This window comes from Aquarana catesbeiana, linkage group LG03 (assembly GCF_042186555.1).
Source record: "Aquarana catesbeiana isolate 2022-GZ linkage group LG03, ASM4218655v1, whole genome shotgun sequence".
Lineage (NCBI taxonomy): Eukaryota > Metazoa > Chordata > Amphibia > Anura > Ranidae > Aquarana > Aquarana catesbeiana.
Genome location: NC_133326.1, coordinates 257,781,354 through 257,790,428, shown reverse-complemented (window position 1 = coordinate 257,790,428; position 9,075 = coordinate 257,781,354).

Sequence of the window (9,075 nt, the reverse complement as noted above, 5' to 3'; positions counted from 1 at the left end):
GTTGTGTCAAACACAGCTCCTTCCCCCCCCACAGTTAGAATCACTCCCTAGGACACACTTAACCCCTACAGCGCCACCTAGTGGTTAACCCCTTCACTGCCAGTCACATTTACACAGTAATCAATGCATGTTTAATTGCACTGATCGCTGTATAAATGTGAATGGTCCCCTTCACTGACAGTCACATTTACACAGTAATCAATGCATGTTTAATTGCACTGATCGCTGTATAAATGTGAATGGTCCCAAAATAGCGCCAAAAGTGTCCGATCTGTCTGCCATAATGTCTAATGTCGCAGTCATGATAAAAATCGCTGATCACCGCCATTACTAGTAAAAAAAAAAATATTAATAAAAATGCCATGAAACTATCCCCTATTTTGTAGAAGCTATAACTTTTGTGCAAACCAATCAATAAACGCTTATTGTGATTTTCTTTTACCAAAAATATGTAGAAGAATACATATCGGCCTAAACTGAGGGAAAAAAAAAAATTTTATATATTTTTTGGGGATATTTATAATAGCAAAAAGTAAAAAATAATTTTTTTTAAAATTGTCCCTATTTTGTTGTTTATAGCGCAAAAAATAAAAACCGCAGAGGTGGTCAAATACCACCAAAAGAAAGCTCTATGTGTGGGAAAAAAAAGGATGTCAATTTTGTTTGGGAGCCACGTTGCATGACCACGCAATTGTCAGTGAAAGTGACGCAGTGACGAATGGCAAAAAGTGCTCTGGTCTTTGGCCAGCCAAATGGTCCGGGGCTTAAGTGGTTAAAATATACCAACAACAATGCATTTTAGCTCAGCTATTAAAGCTCGAGCTAATAAACATTACAACTTAAAGTCCCCTTTTTAAAGAAAGGTACAAGACCTCATAATGTGAGCCGCGACATGAAAGGGAGGGTGGGATTCAAATCCCCACCGACTGCACTACTAATGACGCCTTTTTTCTTCTTTTATAGTTGACTGCTCATGTCAGGGCCATTGATGACATCATGTGGCCAATCACAGGTAAGTACAAAAAACTGACAAAAACTGGTTTAACTGTTTTTTTGTTTGCCACTATCCCACATGTGGTGGGCGGGGACATTTTATGCTCCACCCTCCACTACCATGAGCTATTAGGCAGAACACACTCTACATATTGAACTTATAAAATTTAACATATAACGCTGGACTCATAACCACGACCGCTCTGAGATACGGAGAGCGTGGCATGTCGGGAACTGAGGGGGGCGTGACTTCCGCTGACACGATCGGATGTGAGTAGCGGGAGCTCTGAGATCAGCCTGAGAACCCATCAGGATCCTGAATAGCACCAGTGACTAAGACCCATAACCCGGAAACGAACGTTCTCGGCGGCGGGATGAACAGCAAACACTCGGCAGTGGACCCCCTCAAGGAATTTGCAAGGACAGACAAGCAGGACGGTGGGCGAAGCCCCCCACAGACACGGAGTGGCAGACCACCAGCTATGGAAGCCCAGAAGCCCTGCATGCCCCAGCCTGAAAAGCATGAAAAGCATGAAAAGAATGAGAAGGAGCCCAAGCTGTCAGTGGAACAGATGAACCCGCAGCTAATGGAAGCCATCAAGCTAAGTAATGCAGCCCTGACAGGAAAAATGGATGAAATTAAAATTGATATCAGACTGCTCAGGCAAGATATGAATAGCATGAGAGATAGGATGGCAGAGGTGGAAAACAGGATAACTTTATTGGAGGATGCGGTTAATCCTATACCTAAAAAAATAACAATAGCAGAAAAACAGATTGTTATATTGCAACAAAAAACAGACGATTTTGAGAATCGGATGCGCCACAACAATTTAAGAATAGTTGGATTGCCAGAGAAAGTGTAGGGGTTTAATCCAGGGGAAATGGTTGAAAAACACGTTCCCATATATGGAGGCATCAGCAACATTTGCTGTTGAGAGGTCGCACAGGGTGCCTGCAATAACGCCAAAACCGGGGTTCCCCCCCAGGCCTTTGCTAGCACGCATGTTGAATTGCAGAGATAGAGACATAATTCTGCGGAAGGCAAGACAAAAAGGAGAGATTCACTGTGAAAATAGCAAAGTGTCAATATTTCCGGATTTTTCTTTAGAGTTACAAAAGCAAAGAGCAACGTTTTTTGAGATTAAAAGAAGGCTGAGAGAAGCAGGAATTGAATACTCTATGGCATATCCAGCACGTTTGAGAGTGGAGGAAGGGGGAAAGACTATGGGGCTGATTTACGAAGCATTTGCGCCATGATTGTGGTGCACGCCGATGCGCAAATGACATTTTCGTATTTACAAAGCATTTGCGCCAGGAACACAGCGCGATCCCCCATTTACTATTCTCTTCCCAGCGCACGGGAAGAGGTGATCTGTACGCCACTATAGACCTGGTGCACGGCATCTTTAACTTCAAATTTAAACAAGCTGGAAGTGCAAATAATATGGGGGTGATGTGGGGTGATGTGGGGAAGTGTAGTACTAACTGTCCAAGTCACAAATATGGCCAAAATAGAATGAGAAAGTGACTTTCTCTGAATAAGCCGGCTGCACCAGCAAATACATTTAAACCGCGGGAGGTGAAATTTATACACTGCGCATGCTCAAACGGCATTTGCGCTTGTTCAAATACTCTGGTTCACTGCGCCGGCAAAATATTAGTAAATGTCAGGCAACGTAAAAGCATTTGCATAGGTTGAACGGGCGCACCTCTAGACTTTTTTTTTTTTTTTTTTTTTTAACGCTGGTTCACTTCATGCGGCTCTAATGAAATGTCGGTCCGGCAATACACATAAAAGTTCATTGATAAAAACAGCATTAAGAAAACAAACAAAATTCAGAAAAAAAATGTGTGGGGTTCCCTCGAAATTCAATACCAGGCCCTTCAGGTCTGGTATGGATATTAAGGGGAACCCCACGCAAAAAAAACAAAAGCCAAAAACGTGCGGTCCCCCTAAAAATCCATACCAGGCCCTTCAGGTCTGGTATGGATTTTAAGGGGAACCCCGTGCCAAAATTTAAAAAAAAATGACGTGGGGTCCCCCTAAAAATCCATACCAGACCCTTATCCGAGCCTGGCAGGCCGCAGGAAAAGAGGGGGGATGAGAGAGCGCCCCCCCTCCTTAACCGTACCAGGCCACATGCCCTCAACATTGGGAGGGTGCTTTGGGGTAGCCCCCAAAACACCTTGTCCCCATGTTGATGTGGACAAGGGCCTCATCCCCACAACCCTGGTGAGTGGTTGTGGGGGTCTGCGGGCGGGGGGGTTATCGGAATCTGGAAGCCCCCTTTAACAAGGGGACCCCCAGATCCCGGCCCTCCCCCTGTGTGAAATGGTAAGGGGGTACTAACCCCTACCATTTCACTAAAAAAAGTGTCAAAAATGTTAAAAATGACAAGAGACGGTTTTTAACAATTCCTTTATTTAAATGCTTCTTTTTTCTTCTTTCTTCTTTCTTCTATCTTTCTTCGTTTTTTCCTCCATCTTCTTCTTCTTCTGGTTCTTCCTCCGGTGTTCTCATGCGGCATCTTCCTCTGCGGCGTCGGCGTCTACTTTCCTTCTTCTCCTCGGGCCGCTCCGCATCCATGATGGCATGCAGGGAGGCTCCCGCTGTGTGAAGCTTCTCTCTTCATCTTCTTCTCTTCATCTTCTTCTCTTCATCTTTTTGTCTTCATCTTCTTTTCGGGCCGCTCCACATCCATGATGGCATGGAGGGAGGCTCCTGCTGTGTGACGCTTCTCCTCTTCTGACGGTTCTTAAATAATGGGGGGCGGGGCCACACTGTGACCCCGCCCCCTTTGACGCACGGGGACTTGACGGGGACTTCCCTGTGGCATTCCCCATGATGTCAGAGGGGGGCGAGGTCACCGGGTGGCCCTGCCCCCGTTATTTAAGAACCGTCAGAAGAAGAGAAGCGTCACACAGCGGGAGCCTCCCTTCATGCCATCATGGATGCAGAGCGGCCCGAGGAGAAGAAGGGAAGAAGAAGCTGACGCCACGGAGGAAGATGCCGGACGAGAACACCGGAGGAAGAGCCAGAAGAACCAGAAGAAGAAGAAGAAGATGGAGGAAGAAACCGAAGGAAGATAGAAGATAGAAGAAAGAAGATAGAAGAAAGAAGAAGCATTTAGATAAAGGAATTGTCAAAAACTGTCTTTTGTCATTTTTAACATTTTTGACAGTTTTTTTGTGAAACGGTAGGGGTACTTTTGTACCCCCTTACCATTTCACACAGGGGGAGGGCCAGGATCTGGGGGTCCCCTTGTTAAAGGGGGCTTCCAGATTCCGATAAGCCCCCCGCCGGCAGACCCCCACAACCACCGGGCAAGGATTGTGGGGATGAGGCCCTTGTCCCCATCAACATGGGGACAAGGTGTTTTGGGGGGCTACCCCAAATCACCCTCCTAATGTTGAGGGCATGTGGCCTGGTATGGTTCAGGAGGGGGGGCGCTCTCTCGTCCCCCCCTCTTTTCCTGAGGCCTGCCAGGTTGCGTGCTCGGATAAGGGTCTGATATGGATTTTTGGGGGGACCCCACGCCATTTTCTTTTTAAATTTGGCACGGGGTTCCCCTTAAAATCCATACCAGACCTGGAGGGTCTGGTATAGATTTTGAGGGGGACCCTACGCCATTTTTTTAAAATTTTGGCCGGGGGTTCCCCTTAATATCTATACTAGACCTGAAGGGCCTGGTATGGAATTTAGGGGGACCCCACACCATTTAAAAAAAAAAATTTGTCCGGGAGTCCCCTTAATATCCATACCAGACCTGAAGGGCCTGGTATGGAATTTAGGGGGGCCCCCACATCATTTTTTTTTTTCATTTTGGTTCGGGGTTCCCCTGTGGGGAATTCCCATGCCGTTTTTATCAATGAAATTTTATGTGTATTGTCGGACCGGCAATTCATTAATAGCCGCGAGTAGTTTTAAATGACTTTTTTCCTTTGAAATGTCATTTTGCTGTCAGATAGGGATGAGTTGAACACCCCCCTGTTCGGTTCACACCAGAACTTACGAACAGGCAAAAAATTTGTTCAAACACGCGAACACCGTTAAAGTCTATGGGACAAGAACATGAATAATCAAAAGTGCTAATTTTAAAGGCTTATATTCATGGTATTGTCATAAAAAGTGTTTGGGGACCCGAGTCCTGCTCCAGGGGACATGGATCAATGCAAAAAAAAGTTTTCAAAACGGACGTTTTTTCGGGAGCAGTGATTTTAATAATGCTTAAAGTGAAACAATAAAAGTGTAATATTCCTTTAAATTTCGTACCTGAGGGGTTTCTATAGTATGCCTGTAAATGGGGCGCATGTTTCCCGTGTTTAGAACAGTCTGACAGCAAAAAGACATTTCAAAGGAAAAAAAGTCATTTAAAACTACTCGCGGCTATTAATGAATTGCCGGTCCGACAATACACATAAAAGTTCATTGATAAAAACGGCATGGGAATTCCCCACAGGGGAACCCCGAACCAAAATTTGAAAAAAAAAATGACGTGGGGGGGTCCCCCTAAATTCCATACCAGGCCCTTCAGGTCTGGTATGGATATTAAGGGGAACCTCAGCCAAAATAATAAAAAAAAATGGCGTGGGGTCCCCCTCAAAATCTATACCAGACCCTTCAAGTCTGGTATGGATTTTAAGGGGAACCCCGCACCAAAATAAAAAAAATGGCATGGGGTCCCCCTTAATGGTTTCATGCAGGCCGCAGGAAAAGAGGGGGGACAAGAGAGCACCCCCCTCCTGAACCGTACCAGGCCACATGCCCTCAACATTGGGAGGGTGCTTTGGGGTAGCCCCCCAAAACACCTTGTCCCCATGTTGATGAGGACAAGGGCCTCATCCCCACAACCCTTGGCCGGTGGTTGTGGGGGTCTGTGGGCGGGGGGCTTATCAGAATCTGGAAGCCCCCTTTAACAAGGAGACCCCCAAATCCCAGCCCTCCCCCCTGTGTGAAATGGTAAGGGGGTACAAAAGTACCCCTACCATTTCACAAAAAAACTGTCAAAAATGTTAGAAATGACAAGAGACAGTTTTTGACAATTCCTTTATTTAAATGCTTCTTCTTTTTTCTTTCTTCTATCTTCCTTCGGTTTCTTCCTCCATTTTCTGGTTCTTCTGGTTCTTCCTCCGGTGTTCTTGTTCGGCATCTTCCTCAGCGGCGTTGGCGTCTTCTTCCCTTCTTCTCCTCGGGCCGCTCCACATCCATGATGGCATGGAGGGAGGCTCCCGCTGTGTGACGCTTCTCCTCTTCTGACAGTTCTTAAATAACGGGGGGCGGGGCCACCCGGTGACCCCACCCCCCTCTGACGCACGAGGACTTGACGGGACTTCCCTGTGGCATTCCCTGTGACGTCAGAGGGGGCCTCCCTCCATGCCATCATGGATGAGGAGTGGCCCGGAGAAGAAGGAAAGAAGACGCCGACGCCACGGAGGAAGATGCCGGACGAGAACACCAGAGGAAGAACCAGAAGAAGAAGAAGAAGATGGAGGAAGAAACTGAAGGAAGATAGAAGATAGAACAAAGAAGAAAGAAGATAGAAGAAAGAAGAAGCATTTAAATAAAGGAATTGTCAAAAACTGTCTCTTGTCATTTTTAACATTTTTGACAGTTTTTTTGTGAAATGGTACCCTTACCATTTCACACAGGGGGGAGGGCCGGGATCTGGGGGTCCCCTTGTTAAAGGGGGCTTCCAGATTCCGTTAACCCCCCCGTCCACAGACCCCCACAACCACCGGCCAAGGGTTGTGGGGATGAGGCCCTTGTCCCCATCAACATGGGGACAAGGTGTTTTGGGGGGCTACCCCAAAGCACCCTCCCAATGTTGAGGGCATGTGGCCTGGTACGGTTCAGGAGGGGGGGTGCTCTCTCGTCCCCCCTCTTTTCCTGCGCCTGCCAGGTTGCGTGCTTGGATAAGGGTCTGGTATGGATTTTTGGGGGGACCCCACGCCATTTTTTTTTAAAATTTTGGCCGGGGGTTCCCCTTAATATCTATACTAGACCTGAAGGGCCTGGTATGGAATTTAGGGGGACCCCCACATCATTTTTTTTTTTAATTTTGGTTCGGGGTTCCCCTGTGGGGAATTCCCATGCCATTTTTATCAATGAACTTTTATGTGTATGGTCGGGACCGGCAATTCATTAATAGCCGCGAGTAGTTTTAAATGACTTTTTTTCCTTTGAAATGTAATTTTGCTGTCAGACTGTTATAAACACGGGAAACATGCGCCCCTTTACAGGCATACTATAGACACCCCCCAGGTATGAAATTTAAAGGGATATTACACTTTTATTGTTTCACTTTAAGCATTATTAAAATCACTGCTCCCGAAAAACGTTTTTAAAACTTTATTTTTGCATTGATACATGTCCCCTGGGGAGGACCCGGGTCCCCAAACACTTTTTATGGCAATACCATGCATATAAACCTTTAAAATTAGCACTTTTGATTATTTATGTTCGTGTCCCATAGACTTTAACGGCGTTTGCTTGTTCGAACAAATTTTTTGCCTGTTCGCAAGTTCTGGTGTGAACCGAACAGGGGGGTGTTCGGCTCATCCCTAATTGCCGGACCGACATTTCATTATAGCCGCGAGTAGTTTTAAATAACTTTTATTCCTTAAGGGCCAGTTCACACCACATGCAGTCCAGTGCGTTTTTTTTCTGCATCAAAAATGCACAGAAAGTAGGTTATATGCTTTTCAATGGCATAGTTCACACCAGTGCTTGCAGTTCCAGTGCATTTCCAGTTCCCCCCAAAAAAAGTAGAACATGCTGCATTTTTTATGCACTGGACTGTACTGGAACGCTGTAAAATGCACCAAAAACGCACTGGAACGCACCTAAATGCACCAAAAATGCACTGCAACACACTTGTCCTTATTTAAGGTTAAGAAAAAAGAGGGGGGAAGCACTGGACTGCATCAAAAATGCACCAAAAATGCACTGGAACGCATAAAAAACGTGCATGCAGAAAAGCACCTGGAACACATCCGGACTGCTTTTCTATGGTGTGATCTTGCCCTTAGGGCCCTTAGGGCCAGTTCACACCATAGAAACGAAGTCCAGACGCGTTCCAGGTGCTTTTCTGTATGCAAGTTTTTGATGCGTTCCAGTGCGTTTATGGTGCTTTTTGATGCAGTCCAGTGCTTTTTTTTCCACCTCTTTTTTCTTAACCTTAAATAAGGACAAGTGCGTTCCAGTGAGTTTTTGATGCGTTCCAGTACAGTCCAGTGCAGAAAAAATGCAGCATGTTCTACTTTTTTTTCTGGAACTGGAACGCACTGGAACAGCAAGCACTGGTGTGAACTATGCCATTGCACATCATATAACCAAAGTTCCATGCATTTTTGATGCATAAAATATGCACTGGACTGCATTGGTGTGAACTGGCCCTTAAGCAATTTGGCATATTTAAAGGCATTTCTCCTTGTTTCGTTTTTGGGGTTGTCCAATTGTTGACATTAATATATGTCCCTTAGGGTGGAACCTGGGCCCCATACTCATTTTAAGGCCAATAACTAGAAGATAAGCCAGCCAAGTGGGGACTAGTAAAATTGTCAAGTCAGTTCCCTTAGACTGCAATGGTATTTGTTGTATAACTATTGCACGTTAGGCTCTTTAGTTGCCCCCCTGGACTGGGGGGTGTTTTGTCCCATCTGTAATTTTGGTGCATGCTGGATGATGTGCTTAATTTTGGACAGTGGCTTATTTTGTGCTAGCTGCATTTGGGTTGTTCTGGGCATGCTCAGGGACTTTGGTTTTTTTTGGTGGTGCTTTTTGTGTGTGAACAGCACTTGGATGTTTCTGGGCATGCTCAGAGTGTATTTTTTGGGTTAGTAATTTAAGGACATCCTTAACAGGTGTATCCACTTTGAAGTTCTCTCTACATTGGGTGAACTTGCATTCTGTGTGTTTAATGGACTGTCCATGTGTTTGCAATTGCCTCATTAGCACACAAACCTATGTTATATAAAGCTTGCAGATAGCAATCGTTATTTTGCCCTGAAAAGAGCCAAGATTGTGTGATGGTCTGAATTTTTTTTTTTTTTTGCTGAGCTCAATGGAGCGAAAGGGGA